This window comes from Oncorhynchus kisutch, linkage group LG16 (genome assembly GCF_002021735.2).
Source record: "Oncorhynchus kisutch isolate 150728-3 linkage group LG16, Okis_V2, whole genome shotgun sequence".
Classification (NCBI taxonomy): domain Eukaryota; kingdom Metazoa; phylum Chordata; class Actinopteri; order Salmoniformes; family Salmonidae; genus Oncorhynchus; species Oncorhynchus kisutch.
In genome coordinates, this window is record NC_034189.2 from 19,256,775 (window position 1) to 19,284,535 (window position 27,761).

At 41.4% G+C, this 27,761-nt stretch overlaps 1 long non-coding RNA gene across 1 annotated transcript; it reads right to left on the minus strand.

The window, feature by feature from the left end:
• Positions 1–67: 67 nt before the first annotated feature.
• On the minus strand, positions 68–27,500 carry LOC116353966 (uncharacterized). The gene is made up of 4 exons (XR_004203373.1): positions 27,378–27,500; positions 3,720–3,932; positions 3,053–3,549; positions 68–2,662 (listed from the first exon to the last, which is right to left on the minus strand). It is a non-coding gene; the product is annotated as an uncharacterized LOC116353966 (long non-coding RNA).
• Between the last annotated feature and the right edge of the window lie 261 nt (positions 27,501–27,761).

Sequence of the window (27,761 nt, forward strand, 5' to 3'; positions counted from 1 at the left end):
CAATGTTATTTGTTACCTAGACTTTACTGCAAATGTCACTTTAGAGAAAAAAAACAATCCACTAATATTTCAGTTAGCCATGACAGCCTTTATAATATAATGATTATTACCATGACAGCCTTTATAATAGAATGCTTGTGACCACACACATCTAAATATTGCACTTGGGAAAAAAACATCTTAAAGTAGAAATAGAATGAAACAAACAGGCATTCTATTTTTGCTCTATTATAGTGGCCACTACAGCAGACATCGATCAAGTGCACAAGGCTACATCTGTGCAAAAATAACGTTCACTGAGTAAAACATTTTATAAATCCCTCCTCACTCACACACACACGTGTTACTGTCAAATTCAACACAACAAAAGCAAGATCTTTGAGCTACACATTATTACATTGTACACTTTCTGCCTGCGGACATCTGTTCTACAATGTTCCAGCAGAGCCTGATACACTTTGTTGGCATAACGGATCTCTTTCAGGCAGAGAGGACATCTGGCATACCCCTTTTATCCAGAGACTGAAAAAGAGAGACATAGGGAAAGTGTGTTGTGTTCCTTTCACCTCTATAGTGGCATCCAACTTAAGCCAGGCCCAGCTACAGCTACACTTGATCCCTGAATCCACTTGTTTAACAAGCAACGCCTCATTTTCACCTAATTCTCTTATTCTGAAAATTAACCACATACTGTAGAGGGAAAACATTAGTTCATAGATAGTAGTTCGTTCATTAGATAGTTAACATTTCACACAGATTGCCAGGGTCCAGTAAGCAACTAATGCATTATAACTTGAGGAACTGCAAGGAGTCATATACCAGTTAATACGATAGCGAATTGGTTTGGTTACTAAAGTTAGCTCATCTGATGTTGTCACGTTAGCTACCTAATGATAGCTGACTGACTTTATTAGCCAGCTAATTTTCACACCATAAACAAAATTATTTGATCAGTTAAGTTGGCTAATGTTGCTCAATATTTCTCTGGCTAGCTAACAGAGAATTCGATCCAGCTAGCAAGATATTTAACAATGCTAACAATACTTGTTCCACCACACTTTCTCCCTCACCTCAAACTTTCCAAATGCCAGTTGTTTTTCGGCTACAGCTCATGATGTACACTTCATCACCTTCTCACTCGTCAGGCTTCTCACCTACCTCTTCGTTATCGTTCAGTGGACGTGCTGCTGTAATTGACAAGCTGTCTTTCTAGACGCGCGCTGATGCTGTAACTAGCACATTGGTTGTCTCTTCAGTCGCTGCATTCTGCTGATATGTAAACGTTTGGCTGAGCCTTGGATACAGCCAGTATTGCTCCAAACACGCATCACTCGTTCTCATACAGCCAGTAGTGATCCAAAGCCCCCCCACCCCCCAAACTTTTCTCATTTGATCTACAAGAATCAGGTAGGTCACCCCTATTAGATTCAAAATGGCAAATTCCCCTGAAAGGTGACTCGTTTGCGCCCCTGTGGTATTCTGTGTAGATTGCTGAGGATTTTTATTTTATTTGATCAATTTTAGAATAAGGCTGTAACAGTAACAAAATGTGAAAAATGTCAAGGGGTCTGAATACTTTCCAAATGCACTGTATATGGCACAGCTGTCAATTATTTGGTCCTGAAATGAAACAGGTATACTTTTTTATTCATCACAATTTTCTTTAACCAATTTTGGTCTTTATTTACCAATTGTGGTGTTTAATGCAGGGCCGACAGACAAGTTGCTTACTTTCTCCCCCTTCTTCTTGCCTCTTCCATTTTTGCGGTAATGCTGCAATTAGTTGGTTATAATTTTGGTTAGAGCAGACATTTACATATGTTTTTGTTTGCTGCATGTGTGACATAACTCCACCAGTCCTATTTATGATATCATTTACAAAAATCATACTTTTTATTTTTTTATTCCAAAAATAATATATATATTTTTCTTTTATCAATTGAAGGAGTATTGATGGAAGAGGAGGAGGTGACATGAAGGAGGAGGAGGATAGATAAGGAATCTGTGCCAGAAGTCAGCCTCTGGCTATGTTCTGCCATTTAATCACAGCTTGGATTCCGCTCACTAGGAAACCCCTTAGAGACAAACGGCACCACGGTGCCTTAGCCATACTTGACTTTAACCACAAGACACCCTCCCTTCCTTAACTACAGACGAGACACACAACCCAACCACACCATCTTCTTCTCTCTCCCTCCACCCCCACGGAGTCTCGCTGTGCACACTGGGACCTAGCAGAGGGCATTGAAAATATGTTTTCTTTCTGACTTTTCTGTTTTGTCACATTTTTTTTATCATCTCTAGCTTTTTTCCCCTCCCTTCATCAGACGTAAACCTCTGTTTATTTTCATCTATTCCCCTGAGAGCAGCCTAGTCAGGAGGGATCATTCAGAAGGTTACATCACTGCTGATTAGCCACAATGTTATCATGGAAATCTCTCTCACCCTCTCTCCTCTTTAGGTTCCTTGTCAAAACATTCCGGATCGAGTTGGATGGATAGGAAGTTAGGAATGTTTTTTTGGGAACGCCACAGCCAATCAGAGGGTAGCTGAGGAGGAGTTAGGAGCACCGCTGTGAGTGAAATATTTTTGGGGGAGCCCACATTCCTCCAGGTGGGGACTGGCGCCAGCCCCCTCGGCTCTGCACAGTGTGAGGACGGAACTGGGGAAGGGTTGGGGAAAAAAGGATGGGTTAGAACTGAGGAAAAGCTGAAGGATTAGAAATCCACAGGGAGGTATATACATACTGGATAGAGATATTGTAGAAAACCCTGCTGAGTTTGGAAATGATTGTACAGAGAGACAGGACCTTGGGAGAAGGACACTCGACTGAATGACTGTCTACATTACATTGACATTTTAGTCATTAAGCAGATGCTTTTCTCCTCACTGTTAGTCAATGAGGGGATCTGTAACGTATTGGAGGTGAAGGCTATGTACTGAACATACTGTAGGCCTACTGCCGTTCTGTTCAAGTATGAATACATGTATTTTGTCAGGAGGATTCCTACACTAGTACTGGAGGTCAGGGCTATGCCATTGATTCCTTTACCGGTCTCTCATGGCTGGGTTCCTCAGGTCAAACATAGGAGGGATGGTCCTCTTGAACTGTTCTTAGAGAAGTCTGCGATCTCCCACTGATTATCTTGCCGACATACAACAGCATCAACAACAGCAACTGCATTATGACTGCATTATAAACTGCTTCAAGAAGTTAAAATTATGATCATATGTACAACAAATATATATATTCTACAAAATATTGTAAAGATACAGTACTTGGAACTAAGCAAGGAATTTGGTCGGTATCATGCTACATAGGACAGCAGTTTAGGGCTAAGCAAAGAGTGATCGAATATAGAGTAGAATAAAATTACAAGTGTAGTCGAGTTAGCCCGACCTAGAGTTCTCTGCTGAGTTTGTGTATTCTTGACTATGGCCTGGGCGGGGTTCTCCCCTGCTCTCTGTCTGCAGGGTGACAAACAGACCCGCCTTCCACTCATTCCAGTGGGCATCCCAACGCCTGGTGATCTCCCACAGTCGAGATTCCTAGACAAACAACACACACATCACCAGTTAACTAACTCTAACCTACTAATTAACCCACTGCTGAGTAATCTCCCACACCTGCTGCATTAAAGAACAACAAGACTTATGAAGCATAAACGACTTCACTAGGCTATATATCGCAGGTAGACCGAAGACGACAACACACACACCATCAGATGACCATCACTGAGCAGCTTGTTCTTGGAGGGTTAAGTATGCCACAGTAACAGTATCTTCTCCAGGGTCTGTATATCTTTAGAGGAAGATGCCCAGGCCGTGGCGGGTGGTTCCTTTCTCCATCTCCTTCAGTGTGTCCAGCTGGCCTCTCAGCGCTGCTTCCTTCTCCAGGGCTGACTCACACGTCACCACACTGACAAACGGACCTGCAGGTATACGCAGTACATGCAGATGTTAATTCAATAGCAGTGAAAGTGACTATGTAATGTGCAGTAACCATGAGCAGATTTCACACTATTCACAGAAGAGAAACAGTGTGATTGTATCAGCGATGGTAATCTGGGCTGTTTAACTCAACAGTGTGGGGTAAAGGAAGTAGAGAAGAAGTGTTCCTCCCTCTGCGCCATTCATGTTGTTTCACAGTTGGACCCCAGAGGGAGAGGGGGGAAATAAAGAGCAGGATGGGGGGGGGGGGTTGAGGAAGATAGAGAGATGGAGTGAGAGAGAGTACCAATAATACTTGAATCAGTTATAGAACCCATTGCCCTTTATGGTTGTGAGGTCTGGCGTCCTCTCACCAACCAAGAACTAACAAAACGGTACAAACACCAAATTGAGACACTGCAGGCAGAATTCTGCAAAAATATCTGTGTACAATGTAAAACACCAAATAAATCAGAATTAGGCCAATACCCGCTAATTATCAAAATCCAGAAAAGGAAGCGATTCCCAAACCTTCCATAACAAAGCCATCACCTACAGAGAAGTTAAGCTGGAGAATAGCCCCCTAAGCAAGCTTGTCCTGGGGCTCTGTTCACAAACACAAACAGACCGCACAGCCTTACCTCCCTACTCTTCTACATTTGCACACACTGTACATAGATTTTTCTATTGTGTTATTGACAGTACATTTGTTTATGTGTTACTCTGTGTTGTTTTGTCACACTGCTTTGCTTTATCTTGGCCAGGTCGCAGTTGTAAATGAGAAGTTGTTCTCAACTAGCCTACCTGGTTAAATAAAGGTGAAATAAAAATAAATAAAAAGTGAGTGTTTTATTTAAATAAACAAAACAATAAACAAACAATTTTATTTATTGTACCTTTATTTAACCAGGCAAGTCAGTTAAGAACAAATTCTTATTTTCAATGACGGCCTAGGAACAGTGGGTTAACTGCCTGTTCAGGAGCAGAACGGCAGATTTTGTACCTTGTCAGCTCAGGGATTTGAACTTGCAACCTTTCGGTTACTAGTCCAATGCTCTAACCACTAGGCTACCCTGCCGCCACAAACAATGCACCAGCATGAATAACACCTGAGGAAAGAACCAAGGGGACTGACAGATATGGGGAAGATAATCAAGGAGGTGATGGAGTCCAGGTGAGTGTCATGAGGCACTGGTGCTCCAGACGATGGTGACAGGTGTGTGGGATAATCAGCAGTCTGATGACATAGAGGCCGGAGAGGGAGTATACATGACATATTTGCACATCATTACAACACTGTATATAGTATATATATAATGTGACATTTGAAATGTCTATTGTTGTGTTTATTTCACTTTTGTTTATCTATTTCACTTGCTTGGCAATGTAAACGTGTTTCCCATGCCAATAAAACCCCTTAATTTGAAATGGAATTGAGAGTAAGAGAGAGAGATGTGAACACCTTTGTTGCCCTGTGAGAGAGACAGAGAGCGAGAGTGGGAAAGAGGGTTTGGCTAGGGTACCAGGTCCCCCAGTCGGACCCTGTCAGATCCCCACAAAGCCCTCGAACTCCCACAGCCCCCCCGCCCCGCTCTGTCACACGACAGCTTTGATTTAGGAGATATTTGATCTACACACATAAAACCACCCCTTCTCTTCCACTTCCCAGACTGGGCCCCTGCTAAGTCGCTCACCACCACACACACTGCCCTTCGACAGGGTCCCCCCAGCCTCACTTCTAAGCTTCTATACTCCCAGGCTCTTACAGGCAAGACGTTCAGCTTCAGACAGACAGACCCACCACCATTGTACCACAGCCTCTTATCTGCTTTCAATTAGACCCTTCACTGAGCTTCCTTCCTGCTCCTATTGTTACAGACACAATGGTACTGCAGTAGAGTGACTGGAGATGTAATGAAGGAATAACAGATTTATTCCATAACAGGATCCTGGATGGACTGGAGAGATCTCTATACTGTACGTGTGGCATTGGGTTGGTCCCAGGTCTCCCTGACGAAGGCCAAGCAGCCGAAACAGTTCAGAGTTTTTCATCTTTGTTTCCATTGTTTCCATTTCCATACAAATGAAGGTGTTTTAATTAATTATATGAAGAGTGCCTTGGTGGTCCTCTCTTTTTGATGACCAATTTACCCCTTTTACCAAAGAGCACCTTCTGTCTACCAAAATCTACTATTGTGTACCTTAGCAGCGCTTCCCTTCCTCCTTTTTTTCTACTGGTCCCAGGTCTGTTTGATCTGTCTTGCTGACTCCTATGGTCATTGTCACGCCAAACAGGACAGGTCTGGGATCAGACTTGAGTTGCCTAGTGCTTTCTAAGGCTATTGCCGGGCATACATGACTTTCCAAATGTTAACATTGCTGAGCCCCTCACATTAAAATGACCATCTTTTTTGATGTTTTTAGTCTTGCCAATGTAGTGGTGCGCACACTAAACAATGTGGCACATAGGGTGGGGTCAAACACTACAAGATTCTTCACTTGGTCGTGAGGATTCTCCATATCACACTGTCTCGCGAAAACAATGATGTGATAATGTGATTAGATCGTAGCTAGAACGAGCTGTGGCTCAAAGCAGCCTCAAACGTTTTCAGTCGGACATTCACGCTTGCCATACAGAATTAATCTAGCCAATATATTTTGAAATGGATAACATCGCTTGTGAACTTACAAACTGTAACGATTTCACACTTTGGCTTTGGTTAAAGGCAAGTACAAACACAGAGTAGTAATCATAGCTCCTGCTTGAGAGTCCACACATTCTGGGTGATGCAGTACATCATTATCATTGGCCTCTTCTATGGCAAACACTCATTGGCTATTGCTGATCACCGTTCTCCAAACGTGTCGTTGCACATCTCACACTACAAGAGCATTGCAGATTTTGTGCCGATAAAATTGAACGTTTGAAAGTATCAGGACGTTTGGGGGTGCTCAAAGACAGGATCGGTAGCCCTCAGATTGCGTCTCTGACCCGCTTACTTTAAACGAGCGTCGGTGACGTCTGCCAAGAAGGCAACGACATGGGGATTTTGTCTCCTATCTCAAAAACTTGTCTGGGACAGCTACATCTTGACCAACATCGCGTAGTGTACACCTGGCTTATGGGAGGTTGATGGTCTTTATTTATATACTATTCACAGACAGAGATAAGTATTTTTGATGAGATATTGATATCGTCTCTATACAAAACCATCAGACCAGTTAACTCCTTTTATCTTTGACTGTGATGTGCCCTTCACACAAAGAATTAATGTGATGTGGCTAACCCAAATGACTGGGATATTATTGTAGCGTGTGTGTATGTGTGCGTGAGTATGGTGGTGGTCTGGACCTGAATACTAATGTCCCAGAGGACAAAGGCTTCCTCCTGGCCACATTAACCTGCCTAGTGCTACATTCACAACCATTGTTTTCACCTTCCAAACATTGGCCCCATTCTCTTCTCAACTAGATCTGAGCAGAAGGGAAGGGAAGGCTGAGGTGAGAGAAACAACTCTCAATGAGTTCTGGAATAGAACCGTAAAATAGAATTGTGGGGATAAAAGAAGAAGAAAAATAGAATAGAATTGTGAATACACAAAGTGAGGTGACTTTGTGGAACTTGAAGTGATGAATTTGACGGTGCTAAGGTGCACAATGTAACGTGCACAACTTTCCCACAGTGAGGGCGAGGGGAGTGGTTCACATTCTTAGATGTGTTGAAAGCGTAAAAGTTTGGATTCAGACGTGGTGAGAGAAAGTAGTGTGAGAGCCAGAAGGAGAGATGGGAACTCTGTCATGACAAAAACAACAAGGCGTCACACGTCTCTCTCTGTGTTCTCATGAACAAGGTAAAGGAAAAGTAGGACAGTGGTTTGTCCTCTTTGGTACTCTGTCTTTGTTTTGAGTCATAGAATTGTGTGCGCACGCGTGTGTGTGTGTGGAGTAGCAACGATTTCAAACACATTTTTTTATGGAAACCGGTAATAACATAATAAATAAAAGGAAGGATGAATTATGGCACAGTCAGAATGGGGGATGATCTCCATAAACAGGTTCTGATACTTCTCTGATCCACACATCTATACACTACAGAGAGTGAATGAGAAGGAAGAATAGAGAGGGAGTGAGAAAGAGAGAGGGAGATACCAGCCAATTATCAAAATCCAGAAAAGAGACGTTCAATTCTACAACCACCTAAAAGGAAACCAAACCTTCCATAATAAAACCATCTCCTACAGAGAGAAGAACCTGGAGAAGAGCCCACTAAGCAAGCTGGTCCTGGGGCTCTGTTCACACACACACACACACAAACAGACCCCACAGAGCCCCAGGACAACAACACAATTAGACTCGAGAGAACAAAAAGATAATTACTTGGCACATTGGAAACAATTAACAAAAAAAATGAGCAAACTAGAATGCTATTTGGCCCTAAACATTGTAAACGGCCAGCTCCTCAGTCTCAGTTGCTAATATATGCATATTATTATTAGTATTGGATAGAAAACACTCTGAAGTTTCTAAAACTGTTTGAATTATGTCTGTGAGTGTAACAGAACTCATATTGCATGCAAAAACCTGAGAAATTCCACTTCATGTTTGGATTTTTTCTGGGGGTGGCATTTTTTCAACCTAGCTCTCAATGAAATTACATTGAGATATGGATGAGTTTTCACTTCCTACACCTTCCACTAGATGTCAACAGTCAATAGAACTTTGTCTGATGACTCTAATGTGAAGGGGGGTCGAGTGAAACATGAAATAGTCACCACTGCCACGAGTTGACCAAGCTTTCACTATGAGCGTTCACAAGGGAAGGACCTGCGTTCCACCGCTCATTTGAAGTCATTCTAATTCTCCAGTTGGAACGTTATTCAAGATGTATGTAAACATTCTAAAGATTGATTCAGTACATCGTTTGACATGTTTCTACTGACTTTTACGGAACTTTTGGACATTTCGTCACGTTATAGGGGATTCGCTTACTGACTTTGGAATTGTTTACCAAACACACTAACCAAAGTAGCTAATTGGACATAAATAACAGACATTATTGAACAAATCAAGCATTTATTGTGGACTTGGGATTTCTAGGACTGCATTCTGATGAAGTTCATCAAAGGTAAGTAAACATTTATCATGTATTTTTTGGTTTCTGTTGACTCCAACATGGAGGCAAATTTTTTCTATTGTTCTGAGCGCCGTCTCAGATTATTGCATGGGTTTCTTTTTCCATAAAGTTTTTTTGAAATCTGACACAGTGGTTGCATTAAGGAGAGGTATATCTATAATTCCATGTGTATAACTTGTATTGTCATCTTCATTTATGATGAGTATTTCTGTTGAATGATGTGGCTATGCAAAATCACTGGATGTTTCTGGAACTAGTGTATGGAATGCTCCAATGTAAACTCAGATTTTCTGATATAAATATGAACTTTATCAAACAAAACATGCATGTATTGTGTAACTTGAAGTCCTATGAGTATCATCTGATGAAGATTATCAAAGGTTAGTGATTCATTTTATCTCTATATGTGCTTTTTCTCTCTCTTTGGCTGGTAAAATTGGCTGTGTATTTTAGTGAGTTGTTGGTGAGCTAACATAATCGTGTGTGGTGCTTTCCCCATAAATCTTATTTGAAATCGGACACTGTGGTGGGATTAACAACAAGACTACCTTGAAAATGATATAAGATACATGTATGTTTGAGGAAATTTACTTATGAGATTTCTGTTCTTTTGAATATGGCGCCCTGCACGTACACTGGCTGGTGTCATATCGCTCCCGGTAACGGGATTGCAGCCCTAACAAGTTAACAGGCTTTAACATAAAAAAAAATCTAACACAGTCAAAAGTGGATAGTGGAACAATAATTCTATAATAGGAATGTGGGGAATGATCATTGGGGATCTATAGAAAACTAATGTCACATTGGTTTTTATTTTGATGTGATGTCATTAAAAAGGGAATGGACGAATTAAAGTATTTTTGTTAAGATAGGAAAGCAATTTTAAGAGGCATAAGAGAACTTGCAAATCAAAAAAAATGTAGTGGTCAAATACACGTGGTTAGCAGATGTTAATGCGAGTGTAGCGAAATGCTTGTGCTTCTAGTTCTTTAACTTCTTACGGCTTGGGGGCAGTATTGAGTAGCTTGGATGAATAAGGTGCCCAGAGTGAACTGCCTGCTACTCAGGCCCATCAGCTAAGATATGCATAGTATTAGTATATTTGGATAGAAAAACACAGTTTCTAAAACTGTTTGAATGATGTCTGTGAGTATAACAGAACTCCTATGGCAGGCAAAACCCTGAGAAAAAATCCAACCAGGAAGTGGGAAATCTGAGGTTTGTAGTTTTTCAACTCTTTGCCTATCCAAGATACAGTGTAAATTTGGTCCATTGCACTTCCTAAGGCTTCCACTAGATGTAAACAGTCTTTAGAACCATGTTTCAGACTTCTACTGTGAAGGAGGAGATAATAAGAGATGATTGAGTAAGAGGTCTGCCAGAGTGCCATGAGCACCCCCGTGAGAGGTAGTCGCGTTCCATTGCATTTCTAAAGACAAAGTATTCCCCCAGTTGGAACATTATTGAAGATTTATTTTATAAACATCCTAAAGATTGATTCTATACATTGTTCGACATGTTTCTACGAACTGTAATGGATTTTTGGGACATTTCGCCTGGCCTGCGCATTGTGAATTTGGATTTGTGAACTAAAGGCGCGAACAAAAAGGAGGTATTTGGACATAAATGATGAGGGACTTTATCGAACACAACAAACATTTATTGTGGAACTGGGATTACTGGGAGTGCATTCTGATGAAGATCATCAAAGGTAAGTGAATATTTATAATGCTATTTCTGACTTCTGTTGACTCAACAACATGGCGGATATCTGCATGGCTTGTTTTAGTGTGGTGTGCTTTTTCGGTTAAGCTTTTCTGAAATCTGACACAGTGGTTGCATTAAGGAGAAGTTTATCTGAAGGTACATGCATAACACTTGTATCCTTTATCAATGTTTATTGTGAGTATTTCTGTAAATTGATGTGGCTCTCTGCAAAATCATTGGATGTTTTGGAAGCAAAACGCTAATGTAAACTGAGATTTTTGGATATAAATATGAACTTTATCGAACAAAACATACATGTATTGTGTAACATGAAGTCTTGTGAGTGTCATGATGAAGATCAAAGGTTAGTGATTCATTTTATCTATGGACAACCATTTTATTACGTTTGCAATTGTAACAAATAATCTGCTCAGACCCCAACCAAGGAACATCAAAAGTCGTGCTATAAATTCACAGACAACACAAAGATTCCTTGATGTCCTTCCAGATTCCCTCTGTCTACCCAAGGACACCAGAGGACAAAAATCAGTTAACCACCTAACTGAGGAACTCAATTTAACCTTGCACAATACCCTAGATGCAGTTGCACCCCTAAAAACTAAAAACATTTCTCATAAGAAACTAGCTCCCTGGTACACAGAAAATACCCGAGCTCTGAAGGAAGCTTCCAGAAAATTGGAACGGAAATGGCGCCACACCAAACTGGAAGTCTTCTGATTAGCTTGGAAAGACAGTACCGAAGAGCCCTTACTGCTGCTCGATCATCCTATTTTTCTAACTTAATTGAGGAAAATAAGAATAATCAAAAATTCCTTTTTGATACTGTCGCAAAGCTAACTAAAAAGCACCATTCCCCAAGAGAGGATGGCTTTCACTTCAGCAGTGATAAGTTCATGAACTTCTTTGAGGAAAAGATCATGATTATTAGAAAGCAAATTATGGACTCCTCTTTAAATCTGCGTATTCCTTCAAAGCTCAGTTGTCCTGAGTCTGCACAACTCTGCCAGGACCGAGGATCAAGAGAGACGCTCAAGTGTTTTAGTACTATATCTCTTGACACAATGATGAAAATAATCATGGCCTCTAAACCTTCAAGCTGCATACTGGACCCTATTCCAACTAAACTACTGAAAGAGCTGCTTCTTGTGCTTGGCCCTCCCATGTTGAACATAATAAACGGCTCTCTATCCACCTGATGTGTACCAAACTCACTAAAAGTGGCAGTAATAAAGCCTCTCTTGAAAAAGCCAAACCTTGACCCAGAAAATATAAAAAACCATCGGCCTATATCGAATCTTCCATTCCTCTCAAAGATTTTAGAAAAGGCTGTTGCGCAGCAACTCACTGCCTTCCTGAAGACAAACAATATATACAAAATGCTTCAGTCTGGTTTCAGACCCCATCATAGCACTGAGACTGCACTTGTGAAGGTGGTAAATGACATTTTAATGGCATCAGACCGAGGCTCTGCATCTGTCCTCGTGCTCCTAGACCTTAGTGCTGCTTTTGATACCATCGATCACCACATTCTTTTGGAGAGATTGGAAACCCAAATTGGTCTACACGGACAAGTTCTGGCCTGGTTTAGATCTTATCTGTCGGAAAGATATCAGTTTGTCTCTGTGAATGGTTTGTCCATTCAAATTAACTGTAAATTTCGGTGTTCCTCAAGGTTCCGTTTTAGGACCACTATTGTTTTCACTATATATTCTACCTCTTGGGGATGTCATTCGAAAACATAATGTTAACTTTCACTGCTATGCAGATGACACACAGCTGTACATTTCAATGAAACATGGTGAAGTCCCAAAATTGCCCTCGCTAGAAGCATGTGTTTCAGACATAAGGAAGTGGATGGCTGCAAACGTTCTACTTTTAAACTTGGACAAAACAGAGATGCTTGTTCTAGGTCCAAAGAAACAAAGAGATCTTCTGTTGAATCTGACAATTAATCTTAATGGTTGTACAGTCGTCTCAAATCAAACTGAAGGCCCTCGGCGTTACTCTGGACCCTGATCTCTCTTTTGAAGAACATATCAAGACCATTTCAAGGACAGCTTTTTTCCATCTCCATAACATTGCAAAAATCAGAAACTTTCTGTCCAAAAATGATGCAGAAAAATGTATCCATGCTTTTGTCACTTCTAGGTTAGACTACTGCAATGCTCTACTTTCCGGCTACCCGGATAAAGCACAAAATAAACTTCAGTTAGTGCTAATTACGGCTGCTAGAATCCTGACTAGAACAATTTTTAAAAATCAAATTACTCAAGTGCTAGCCTCCCTACACTGGCTTCCTGTCAAGGCAAGGGCTGATTTCAAGGTTTTACTGCTAACCTACAAAGCATTACATGGTAGGCAAGGTAGGCTTGCTCCTACCTATCTCTCTGATTTGGTCCTGCCGTACATACCTACACGTACGCTACAGTCACAAGACGCAGGCCTTGAGCAAACAGCTGGAGGCAGGGCTTTCTCCTATAGAGCTCCATTTTTATGGAATGGTCTGCCTACCCATGTAAGAGAAGCAAACACGGTCTCAACCTTTAAGTCTTTACTGAAGACTCATCTCTTCAGTGGGTCATATGATTGAGTGTAGTCTGGCCCAGGAGTGGGAAGGTGAACGGAAAGGCTCTGGAGCAACGAACCGCCCTTGCTGTCTCTGCCTGGCCGGTTCCCCTCTTTCCACTGGGATACTCTGCCTCTAACCCTATTACAGGGGCTGAGTCACTGGCTTACTGGGGCTCTTTCATACCGTCCCTAGGAGGGGTGCGTCACTTGAGTGGGTTGAGTCACTGATGTGATCTTCCTGTCTGGGTTGGCGCCCACACTTGGGTTGTGCCATGGCGGAGATCTTTGTGGGCTATACTCGGCCTTGCCTCAGGATGGTAAATTGGTGGTGTGGGGGCTGTGCTTTGGCAAAGTGGGTGGGGTTATATCCTTCCTGTTTGGCCCTACCCGGGGGTGTTCTCGGATGGGGCCACAGTGTCTCCTGACCCCTCCTGTCTCAGCCTCCAGTATTCATGCTGCAGTAGTTTATGTGTCGGGGGGCTAGGGTCAGTTTGTTATATCTGGAGTACTTCTCCTGTCCTATTCGGTGTCCTGTGTGAATTTAAGTGTGCTCTCTCTAATTCTCTCTTTCTCTATCGGAGGACCTGAGCCCTAGGACCATGCCTAGGACTACCTGACATGATGACTCCTTGCCGTCCCCAGTCCACCTGGCCGTGCTGCTGCTCCAGTTTCAACTGTTCTGCCTTATTATTATTTGACCATGCTGGTCATTTATGAACATTTGAACATCTTGGCCATGTTCTGTTATAATCTCCACCCGGCACAGCCAGAAGAGGACTGGCCACCCCACATAACCTAGGAAGAAAGCTAGAGAGGAACCAGGCTTTGGCCTTTGTAGGGAGTTTTTCCTAGCCACCGTGCTTCTACACCTGCATTGCTTGCTGTTTGGGGTTTTAGGCTATGTTTCTGTACAGCACTTTGAGATATCAGCTCATGTACAAAGGGCTATATAAATACATTTGATTTATATAACATTTCAGTTTGTCCGTGATGTGTACGCCGAGGAACTTAAAAAACTTTCCCCCTTCTCCACTACTGTCCCGTCAATGTGGATGGGGGGGGGCTCCCTCTGCTGTTTCCTGCAATCGTAAATCCTTTGCACAGTAAGTAGCCACGCCCCGTTTGAGGTCAAAGAGTGTATCAGCCTGATGGAACCGCCCCCTTCGGCCAGAGTGCATAAATGGATTGCCCACAGAGATTAACATTAGAACATAAGAGACAGGGAGTTGCAGCCCACGTCTAAAGTGGTTTAAACGCTGAATCTCAGAGATCAGGAAACGGAAGCTACACATTTGAAATGGTTGGAACTTTGAACCTCAACACGAGGTGAAGAAATAAACTCACCTTCCTTTTTGGACCGGAACATTGCCGTGTGGCATCTGTGCGTGTGAAGTGGTCTGAATCCTGAACCCTGAGTAAATCGGCACGAGGTGTGGGTGAGAGGCTCGCATCCAAGACAATCATAGGTACTGCTGGTTAGCTGTCCTTTAGTCGGATATTGATAAAACTAATCTAGGTAAAACTATCCTACTACGAGTCTCAAATCACTGTATTCTCCGACTATCACCACCAATGGGAAACATCGACATGGCTGGCTATCTTCCAGAGTGAACAACAGTAGAAAAGACGGGTCAGGACCCTTTTGGACAATCAGAGCCTTACCACCGTGCCGCTGAAAGGCCAATCCACATCCTTCCTAGGAAGGCTTAGTTCTGACAGAGATAAATGGTGAACAAAGACATACACAAGTAAATACATTCATGATTTCTTATTCCAAACGGGCGGCGGTTCGTGTGCAAAGTATATGATTCATGTGAAAATAGTTCTAAAATGTATCCACGATAAGTGTCCTTTTTTCTCCATCCCCTTCATCTCTGTGGTAACAAGCCGTCATATTGTCAGTCCGCTAGGGACCTTCTTCTCGTGTATTAAGTGAGTGTGTATGTTATTCTGTTTCTCAGTTAGTAAATAAATAATTTAACCAATTGGTGTAGTCCTGAATCATGAGTAAGGCTGGGGTTTTTGTAGATGCATGAGGTTAAGACTTCTTAGAATGATGATATTAAAAGAGGTTATGATTAATATGTTGACTGTTTTATGGATGTGACAGGTAAAGACCTTATAGAGTTTAATTTGGGAGATGGTGACTCTTTAAACAACCACTTCTGTGGTGCCCCAAATGCATAATGGGTTAATTGTTACATGATTAATGTAAATCGGGTAACAATTAAACATCGTTAGTGGATTAAATAAATAAGTAATCAGATTAATAAGAATACATTCACGACAGTGAGCATAGCCTTGCTATTGAGAAAGGTCGCCGAAGGCAGATCTGGCTCTCAAGAAAAGACAGGCTACGTGCACACTGCACACAAAATAAGGTGGAAACTGAGCTGCACTTCCTAACCTCCTGCCAAATGTATGGCCATATTAGAGACCCATATTTCCCTCAGATTACACAGACCCACAAAGAACATGAAAACAAATTGAATTTTGATAAAGTCCCATATCTATTGGGTGAAATACCAGTGTGCCATCACAGCAGCAAGATTTGTGACCTGTTGCCACAAGAAAAGGGCAACCAGTGAAGAACAAAAACCATTGTAAATACAACCCATATTTATGTTTATTTATTTACCTCTTTTTCATTTTTACTATTTGCACATCATTACAACACTGTATATAGACATAACATGACATTTGAAAAGTTTAGGGTCACTTAGAAATGTCCTTGTTTTTGAAAGAAAAGCTTTTTTTACCATTAAAATAACATCAAATTGATCAGAAATACAGTGTAGACATTTTTATGTTGTAAATGACTATTGTAGCTGGAAACTGAATATTTGTTTATGGAATATCTACATTGGCGTACAGAGGCCCATTATCAGCAACCATCACTCCGGTGTTCCAATTGCACGTTGTGTTAGCTAATACAAGTTTACAATTTTAAAAGGCTAATTGATCATTAGAAAACCCTTTTGCAATGATGTTATTACAGCTGAAAACTGTTGTGCTGATCAAAGAAGCAACACAACTGGCCTTCTTTAGACTAGTTGAGTATCTGGAGCATCAAATCAAAGTTTATTTGTCACGTGCGCCGAATACAACAGATGTAAACCTTTGTCATGACTGTCTTGATCAGGTCAGGTTACAGGAGACCACAACCCTACAGATTATCTCTCAACCCTAACAGAGGAGGAGAGATCTAGGGGTCTGAAGACGTGGGGGTTTTATGGCCCCACAAATTCCTTTGTCCTGTCACTATAGAGAACCAGCCTCAGAACATTAAACATGAACTAAAGGGACTTTGGAACAATGGTTCTCGTCAGCCACAATGGTGGTCATGACGATAGATGGACTATGAAAATGTATGTCATTTTTGTTCTGTTATTAAAGGTTAATAGATGACGTTATTACGAAAACATTGTAATGTGAAGGGTTTTCCTAGTATATGTTTGATGTTTATACATTGTACGTTGTATGGAAAATATCCAAATCAAAGAGAATGCTTTGGGGAAGATGAAATGTTAAGGTAGTTGTCTAAAATGGGATTTGAGAAAAACCTAACCCGTGCCTCATTAACTTGGTATGCCCAGAGAATTGCCCTAAAGGCGGCTACGCCCACTTCTGACCCAAGGGTATAAAACCTGTGAGTATAGAATTTACAACAGGACTACATGACCCCAGATGCAGCAGGGTCTTAAAAAGTCAACAAACCCAGAACGCAACTCAAGTTTGAGGACAAAGAAATCCTTTTAAGCGGGTGAATTCAAGTCGAACCACCTAGCCTCCATCTCCCATCGAATCGTGGTATCTAAAGGGTTTCATTCCTATGCTGTGAGCTATGAGCTACAGAGCTGTCTGGCCTCAGAAGACCCCTTCCAGAGAAAGGGATGAGGGAACAGACTCCTAAGCCAAAAAGGACACTGACACCGGGAAGACGGTCAGAGAGGTGCTCCGGAGTAGCGCGTCATTGAACAGCTGAAGGCCTACGCAGAGAATCCCCTGAGATCATTCCCACGTAATTAAATCATTGTATTCTGACCCATAAGAGCGGCAGTTTGAGGCAAGGCTAGGGTTAGAATAGCACAGCTGACAAATTCACCCAAATGTATATTTCTCGTGTACTTCTTTCCGTTCTCTCTCTTTTGAAATTCCCATTGTGGGTAACACGCCGCGCCACAGTGTGTTGGCCCGTTATACTAAGTTCTAATCAATAGCCTATAATGTGTTTAGTCTATGTGTATCTTTTATCATAATTGTAGCTTTTTAGTAAATAAATATTAAACTAAGATTGGTGTGGTACGAACTCATTAGTGGGACCCAGGTCCTTGCAGATTCACAGGCTATACGACGTTCAGAACGAGACTGTTCGAGGCAACTGGTTAATTAGCGGCTGTTGTAAAAATTGATATTCTGATATTCTTTGAGATAATTTGGGAAATAGAAACTCAATAAAAACTTGTTTTCCCATGGTGCGCCAGGTTAATGAGTTTATAATTGCTTGATTCAGTTAATCACGTAATTAGAAACTTGTAATCATTCGATGAGCAACAGTCGTCACATTAACTAATACAACGTCATGAAACCTTACAGTGAAATGCTTACTTACAGGCTCTAACCAATGCTGCCAAAAAAAAGGTATATGTATGTGTGTGTTTAGGTAAGTAAAGAAATAAAAACAACAGTAGAAAGACATTTGAAAAAAGAGTAGCAAGGCTATGTCGTGTCTTTGGCTATGCCGGATTAAGTGATATGACATGCTATTCTATAAAATAATTTATCTGTAATTAATATTACCTGGTTGAGCTAATCATGTAAATGTAATTAACTAGGAGAGTCGGGGCACCACAAAATAATATTTATAGAGCATCCCGGAGTCGCCTCTTCACTGTTGACATTGAGACTGGTGTTTTGCGGGTACTATTTAATGAAGCTGCCAGTTGAGGATTTGTGAGGCGTCTGTTTCTCAAACTATGCACTCTAATGTACTTGTCCTCTTGCTCAGTTGTGCAACGGGGCCTCCCACTCCTCTTTCTATTCTATTTAGAGCCAGTTTGCGCTGTTCTGTGAAGGGAGTAGTACACAGCATTGTACCAGATCTTCAGTTTCTTGACAATTTCTTGCATGGAATAGCCTTCATTTCTCAGAACAAGAATAGAATGAAGAGTTACAGAAGAAAGTTCTTTGGTTCTGGCCATTTTGAGCCTGCAATCGAACCCACAAATGCTGATGCTCCAGATACCCAACTAGTCTAAAGGCCAGTTTTATTGCTTCTTTAATCAGAACAACCGTTCTCAGCTGCGCTAACATAATTTCAAAAGGGTTTTCTAATGATCAGCCTTTTAAAATCATAAACTTGTATTAGCTAACACAACGTGCTAGAAACACAGGAGTGATGGTTGCTGATCATGGGCCTCTGTACACCTAAGTATGTATTCCATAAAAAATCTGCCGTTTCCAGCTACAATAGTCAATTACAGCATTAACAATGTCTACACTGTATTTCTGATCAATTTGATGTTATTTTAAATGGAATTTTTTTTTTGCTTTTCTTTCAAAAACAAGTGCAAATGTAATGGTTACTGTTAATTTGTGATTTTTGTTTATTGTCTCTTCCACTTGCTTTGGCAAAGTAAACACGTGTTTCCAATGCTTAGAAAAGTGTTTCCAATGAGAAAATTTGAAAAGAGAAGGTGAGAGAGAGACAGAGAAAATAAGAACAGTATGGAGCAGCCTGCTGCTACTGTATTTTTTCACCACCAGGCTGAGGAGAGGGGCTGCAGCTCTGCATCATGGCAGACCAGGACAGATTTGCATTTATTAGGAATCCCCATTAGCTGTTGCCAAGGCAGCAGCTACTCTTCCTGTGTTCCAAACACATTAAGGCACTTACATATAAACAACATATTTAAAAACAAGTGTATTTTTAATTTAACCTTTATTTAACTAGGCAAGTCAGTTAAGAACAAATTATTATTTACAATGATGGCCTACGAGCCAGAGGTGGGACGAAGTCATTGTTTTACAAGTCACAAGTAAGTCTCAAGTCAAGACAGGCAGGTCCGAGTCAAGTCTCAAATCAAGACCGTCAAGTCTCAAGTCCTACACTTTGTTGAGTCCTAAACAAGTCATAATGTGCTCTTCACCAAATGTAATACCATTTCATATGTTTAACAAGAGTAATATTATATTACATTTACGCAAATCATGAATGCTTTTAAAAATATATTTTTATTACTTTCCACTTTGACATTATATTTCCATGGAAACACATGGGTAGCCATGACAAAGACACACACCCAATAGTGATCGACTATCGAGGATTGCTATGGGGCGCAATCGGGCGATGTAGTCTTGTACACAATCGCCCAACCTTAACACACACACACACACAGACAGACACACTCTCTCTCTGTGTGGTTACAGTAGGCTAATGCATGTCAATAGTTTTAGGAACAGCAGTAACATCAGGCAGGATTTAGGCTACCAACTGCCTAGCCAGTTGTAGCTAAATCTTGGGTGCAATGATCACGTTCCCGCACTGACTGACTGTGTGGAGGCTCATTGATTTAACGTTACGTTAGCCTACATGATACACTAGTAAAGTAATAAAATATATAGCTGTCGGCTATATTAACCACGACTTACCGTTCTTTGTGCAGCTTCAAATGTCGAACAAAGTTGGAAATTGTTGCACCTCCATCTGTAATTTCCTTCCCGCATGTTGTGCAAGTTACAATCCGTTTTTTGTTGATACAGCTAGTTTTTCTATCCGAAAATAATAATTTTGGGTATCATCTCTCCAAGAGCTCTATCTGAATTCACCTGCCAACTTTCCTCGGCACTGCCACGCACAACTTTTTCTCAGCTGGCACAACTTGATTGGCTGCTGTCCGATTCAAACTGTAATCCGTTAAATGAAGAGTTGAAGCACAGCACACTTTTTTTTTAAATAGCATAATTTTTTATATTTGGCCTTGGGTATCAAGCCAGGTCAAGTCATAAGGCTCAAGCCCAAGTCAAGAGTCATTGGTGTTAAAGTCGAGTTGCAAGTCATCATATTTGTGACTCAAGTCTGACTTGAGTCCAAGTCATGTGACTCAAGTCCACACCTCTGCTACAACAGTGGGTTAACTGCCTTGTTCAGGGGCAGAACAACAGATTTTTACCTTGTCAGTTTGGGGATTCGATCTAGCAACCTTCCGGGTACTTTGTTCGAGGCATTATAGCCTGTGTTAAGCTTCATGGTCGTTTCTTTGTTTTGTTGGCGACATTTACCTAAATAAACAGAAATGTACGCTAACCACGCCGCCCTTTGGTCTACTTCTTACGACGCCCGTGACACAGGCCCAGCTCCAGCTACACTTGATTCCTGAATGGTTCTATGCAGTACTGTGCACCTCCCATATTCTGTTCTGGACTTGGGGATTGTAAAGAGACCTCTGGTGGCATATGCATGGATGTAGTATAAACAGACAGCAAGGCATATTCAGTTTGTCAACACTTCTTACAGAAATGAACAGAGAACATGTCTGGAGAGGGGGGGGGGGGGGGTCATGGACCAGCTGGGAGGATCAGTCAACCAAGACAACCCAGCTTCACACACACACACACACACACACACACACACCACACACAGCATCATTGGAGCATTTTAAGTGTTGAAATAAATTGAATTTTAATTTGTTTTAGGATATTTAATTCAAATTTTATCATTTTGAATTTGTGTTAGGAAATATTTGGTATTTATAATGCACAAAATGAATCCTAAAATGAACTTTCATTTCATGATTTGAAACTGAATTATATGAACACTACATTCAGTTTTAATATTCAATTTCTAAATTCAGATTCAAAATGGCTCTAAAACATCATGCTGGTACTTTGCCAGACAGGAGAAGTAGAAGAACAAGGATAAATCTGACTCCCTTCCAGACAATTCCCAAGTTACTAAGGCTACCACCTGAACTCATTAATGGCCATTGCATCGACTGTTTTTGCTGGCAGAAGAAGCAAGACAGTACTGAGCACGAAGCAGTCATTTTAACCAACTCTTTTAAGAAAGGACTCTTATTTGATATTAGGCTATACATGATCAAGCACAATGTAGTGCGATGCCAATGTACCACCACTGTCACGGTTTAACTGTCCGTCATGCTTTGATTACTCGCGAAGCTAATTAGTTGAATGCAGGATACAGTAGGTGGTTAGTTTGTTAGAATAGGTCAAAACTAAAACTAAGACAAAGTGTGACACATTGATTGATGTTACATTTTTTTATCAGACCAACCATAACAGCCCAAAACAGGTTTCTTATGAAGGTAGCTAGCTATGCTAGCAACAGTTTACCCCATACCATGGCCTGGTTAGCCAGATCCAGATGTTTTAACATGTAGCCATGGTTACCACCCCCCCAGTCTCATACAGTAACATATGTACACTGTTTGTTGGCAACCAGGCAGTGCCCTGCCCCCTAGAGTTGGTTTAGCAGACAAATAAAGAAGCAAGCACTCCAACTCAGTTTAAAGTGGGCAAAAAGTAGTGACATTTTTTGACATCCTCATTAAATGATTACATTTTGGTCAGATGTATAGACCATCCTTTCTTAAAGTATGGGTCACAACACATGTTGGGTAGCAATTGGTCAGAGTAAATGTATAATTATATAATTGATTACTGGAATTGATTTGTCAAAGTGAAAATGCACTCACTGTTCAGTGCACTCTCTGGTTAGCAGTGATCTCTGCTCAGTTTGTCAGCTGCGCAAGTGAGAGATGCCCGTGGGCTTCACGGTTTACCTGATCTTTTTTTCTGCAGTTTTCTTGAAGATCACTCCGCGACCCACACGCTGCTGCGCTGTCGTTCAGCAGCAGATGATGTGCTGTCAGCCACTGACTTGTCATTCCCACTCGCCATCTCTCACCGCTGTCATCAAATGGACTCAAGCTAGCCACAAGTTCTGACTGAACTCAATCGTCATGAAATGCAAATACAGCGATGAGTTTCTCTCTTGGTTTCATACACACTTTGAGAAATAATGAGGAATGCCCACAATGTGTTTTGTGCAGGGAAGTGCTTAGTAATGAGTCTCTCATACTGAACAAATTAGTAAAACATCCACAGCATGAGGGTAAACCCAGGGAGTTCTTTCAGAACAGGGAAGAATGCTTCAGGAAACATTGCGCCCACAGTGGAAAAGTCAGTCATCTAGCAAGGCATTGTTGTCATTTTATCTCTCATACTAGTCGATGCGAGTTTCTCTTCCAAACAATCCCCTGACCTTGTACACATCTAATAGCTAACATTAGCCACAGCAAGCTACAGTAGCAACCGTAAATAACAGTTACACAGATGAAGGTGAAAAATGATCAGGTCTACTGTACATTTTATTGTAGAAATTATTGATTGCAACTGTTGCTGTTAAAATACAAGTAATAATTTTTTATTCTGCACTGGAATAAACTGAAGCAAGATGCTTTTAGAGGCAAACCCACTCACACAGGTCTGGGTTGTTGATCTACAGCAGGAAGCGGTCTCCTGCTTGACTGAGAAAGCAGTAGATGTTCTGAACCAGTTTGGCACCACATACCTATGCGAGTCAGGTATACTTAAAAAACATGTACAGAAACAGACGCAATGCTGAGCATCACCTCCATGTTACACTGTCAAAACCAGAGTCCAGAATAGACATGCTTGTTAAAAACTTGAACCTGTGTGATTTGGTCAATCAGCATATTCCAGTTCTGAATAAACAAATAGTTATTGTATTTTAACAGAAACAGTTCCAACTTGGACTTTTTTTCACCAATACTTTCTACAGTAAGATGTGCAGTAGGCATGATCATTTTTCATCTGTACTATTACTTAGAGTTGCACTATCAAAAACTGAGCCTGTGTGTGTGTTCTGAGACGTAGAGTAGGTGAATGGATGATCTCTGCATGTGTGGTTCCCACCGTGAAGCATGGCGGGCCCTCACACCTACGGCCCTCAAAGAACTTCACTCAACTCTATGCAAACTGGAAACCACATATCCTAAGGCCGCATTTATTGTAGCTAATCTGTGGAAAAAAGCTAATCTGAGGAAAACGCTACAAAAGTTCTACCAACACATTGACTGTAGCACTCGTTCTGAGAAATCATTGAACCACTACGACTTAGCTTTTCGAAATGCTTACAAGGCCCTCCCCCGCCCTCCCTTCGGTAAATCTGATCCTCCTTTCCTGTAGGCAGAAACTCAAACTGGAAGTACCCGTGCTAAGGACTATTCAACGCTGGTCTGGCCAATCGGAATCCATGCTTCAAGATTGCTTTGATCACGCGGACTGGGATATGTTCCTGGTAGCCTGTGAGAACAACATCAATGAACACACAGATATGGTGACTGAGATTATCAGGAAATGTATTTGGAGATGTTGTACCCACTGTGACTATTAAAACCTACCCCAAAATTTGTTTTGTTAGAGGCATTATTGCCTGTGTGAAGCTTCACGGTCGTTTTTTTGTTTTGTTGGAGACATTTACCCAACTAAACAGAAATGTATGCTCACCACACCGCACTTTGGTCTACTTCTTACGTCGCCCGTGACAGGACTACCCACCACCAAAGGACATGCACCATCACAGCAGCTCTCTCATAGGTCTCTCCTCCAATTTAGATATTACTGCACTGTTGGAACTAGAAACACAAGCATTTTCCTACACCCTCAATAACATTATCTTTTTTTGTGACACTAAAAAAATGTATTTGATTTGAATGGGTAACAAATAAATAGGTACTCCTATATGCTTAATTTAGAGTTATTCATTTTACTTTAGTTGTTCTACAAACGTTGGGCAATATGTTTTGATTTTGAATATTTTGTAAGGATGCATGGTGCGACTAATGATGATTTTAAAAAAGTCACTTGAAAGGCATGAGCTCCGATTAGTTGTTTTTCTGCGCAGGCTATACACACTACCTCAGTCACTCATTCACAATTTGACAAGCACTTGATAATGCCTAGAATCTCACAGCGGCATCCCCTTTGTGTGGCCGTAATGGACCCTAAAAAAAAAATCCGTGCTGTTTGTGTCCAGTGGCCTTTTCGTCAGCCAACAAGATGAGTAGGCCTAATGAACAGCAAAAGCACTAGCTTATGTCAATCTATTATCCCCTATCGTACTAAGGTCGACCTATTCTACTCTGTGTGAGAAATAAATACATAGTCTGGGACAGTTGTGGGATGCGATAGATCTCAAATTAATACAACCACTAGCATCAAAATAACTTTTTTTACACAGTGTGGCTGGCACAACAGATCAGAACATTTAGCTTAAAATGTTGATAACTATTAGGCAAATTCTTCACATAAGTGCGGGAATGCACACATGGTAGCAGTATATAAGGGAAAATATTCCATTAACGGAAAACACCATTATCAAAAGCAACCGCAAATGCAATTATGCATGTCATGTTTTTATCATAAAGGTGCATTTTTATGGTGAAAATTATCTTCCCCAAACTTGGAACTCACACGCTTCTTATGTATGCCAGTTAGGCTCTACACACCTTGTAAAGCCGATTAATGGGCATACTTTTTTAGAAGTTATTCAGCCACTGTAATTGTGATACAAAACATGTAGGCCTATGGGCTAGGCTACATGAGGAGCATGACTATGATTTGAAAAAGTCACAAAAAAAACGGCATTGTTTCTTATGCTGGGCATCATTCACAAGTGATAATATATAATTCAAAGGTTCTACAGCTGCACCATCGAGAGCATACGGACTGGCTGGTATGGCAACTGCTCAGCCTCCGGCCGCAAGGCACTACAGAGGGTAGTGCGTACGGCTCAGTACATCACCGGGGCCAAGCTTCCTGCCATCCAGGACCTCTATACCAGGCGATGTCAGAGGAAGGCCCTAAAAGTTGTCAAAGACTCCAGCCACCCCAGTCATACACTGTTCTCTCTGCTACCGTATGGCAAGCGGTACCGGAGCGCCAAGTATAGGACAAAAAGGCTTCTTAACAGCTTCCCAAGTCATAAGACTCCTGAAAAGCTAACCAAAGGGCTACCCAGACCACTCTTTTACGCTGCTGCTACTCTGTTTATTAACTACTGTATGCATAGTCCTTTTAACTCTACCTACATGTAACCTCAATTACCTCAACTAACCGGTGTCCCCGCACTTTGATTCTGTACCGGTACCCTCTGTATATAACCTCGCTATTGTTATTTTACTGCTGCTGTTAAATTATCTGTTACTTTTATTTTATATATTTTATTCTCTTTTTTTTTGTAAATTTATTCTTAAAGCATTGTTGGTTAAGGGCTTGTAAGTAAGCATTTCACTGTAAGGTCTACCTAGACCTGTTGTATTCGGCGCATGTGACATTTCTCGTGCAATTGCATAGCCGATTGAAATGTTGCACAACATGAGCTGATGGGCTCTCATGAAGTGTTTAACTAGATTTTCGAATACATTTGCATTGAAGTCAGAGTGATTAGATAGCACAGCTATTTTCAGGTCTCTCCAGAGTTGTTAGATCGGGTTCAAGTCTGGGTTCAGGCTGGGTCACTCAAGGACATTAAGAGACTTGTCCCAAAGCCACTCCTGCATTGTCTTTGCTGTCTGCTTAGGGTCGTTGTCCTGTTGGAAGGTGAACCGCCGCCCCAGTCTGAGGTCCTGAGCACTCTGGAGCAGGTTTTCATCAAGGATCTCTCTGTACCTTGCTCCATTCATCTTTCCCTCGATCCGGACTTGTCTCCCAGTCCCTGCCACTAAAAAACATCCCCACAGCATGATGCTGCCACCACCATGCTTCACCATAAGGATGGTGTCAGGTTTCCTCCAGACGTGATAATTGCCATTCAGGCCAAACAGTTCAATCTTGGTTTCATCAGACCAGAGAATCTTGTTTCTCATGGTCTGAGAGTCCTTTACGCGCCTTCTGGCAAACTCCAAGCCGGCTGTCATGTTTTACTCTAACATAAAGGCCTGATTGTTGGAGGGGTGCAGAGATGGTTGTCCTTCTGGAAGGTTCTCCCATCTCCACACAGGAATTCTGGAACTCTGTCAGAGTGACCACCGGGTTCTTGTTCACCTCCCTGACCAAGGCCCTTGTCCCCTGATTGCGCAGTTTGGTCGGGTGGCCAGTTCTAGGAACAGTCTTGGTGGTTCCAAACTTCTTCAATTTTAGAATGATGGAGACCTTGGGGACCTTCAGTGCTACAGACATTTTTTGGTACCCTTCCCCAGATCTGTGCCTCGACACAATCCTGTCTCTGAGCTCTACGGACAATTCCTTCGACCTCATGGCTTGGTTTTTGCTCTGACGCGCACTGTCAACTATAGAGACAGGTGTGTGCCTTCTCAAATCATGTCCAGTCAATTGCATTTACCACAGGTGGACTCCAATTAAGTTTTAGAAGCATCTCAAGGATGATCAATGGAAACAGGATGCACCTGAACTCAATTTCGAGTCTCATAGCAAAGGGTCTGAATACTTCCGTAAATAATTTGCAAACATTTCTAAAAATCTGTTTTAGCTTTGTCATTATGGGGTGTTGTGTGTAGATTGATGAGAATCAATTTTAGAATAAGGCTGTAATGTAACAAAATGTGGAAAAAGTCAAGGGGTCTGAATAGTTTCCAAATGCATTGTATAGTGTCTGTTACTGTATGAGACTGGGGGGGTAAACCATGGCTACATGTTAACACATCTCAACATCTGGATCTGGCTAACCGGGCCATGGTGTGGGGTAAACTGTTGCTAGCATAGCTAACTGCCTCCATAAGAAGCCTGTTTTGTGCTGATCTGGTTGCTCTGATTAAATAAAATGAAACAACCAATGTGTTACAGTTTCCCTTAGTTGTACTTATCCCAAGAGTTTACATTGCAGTTGACAAGCAGCTAAGTTAGCAACGTATTTCTCTAACCTATTCTAGCTGGTTAGCTAAAGTTACCCCCTATAATACATTCCAATATTTAGCGTTGTGAGTGGTCAAAGTATGACAGAGTTAAAACTTACCGTTGAGAGCGGTGGTACAGCGGCATCACGCCACATTGTGCTTGATCTGGTGTAATATCAAAGACAACTCCTTTCTTAGACGAGTCAGTTAATATGAATGCTCACTGATGACGCTTGCTTCAACGCAACAGCCATTAATGCGGTCAGGTGGTAGCCTGTTTTACTTTGCGATTGGCTGGAAGGGAGTTAGATTTATCATTGCTCTTCTACACTTCCTGGCTGGCAAAGTACCACGATGTTGTTGAGAGCAGTTTTGGATCTGAATTTGAATGCATCTGAGAAAATGAATTCATGGAACTTTGGTAAACTTGAAATTATAGTTTGTAAATGTGATACCCAGAAAACGAATGCAATATCTACCACATTGAAACTGAATATAGAAAT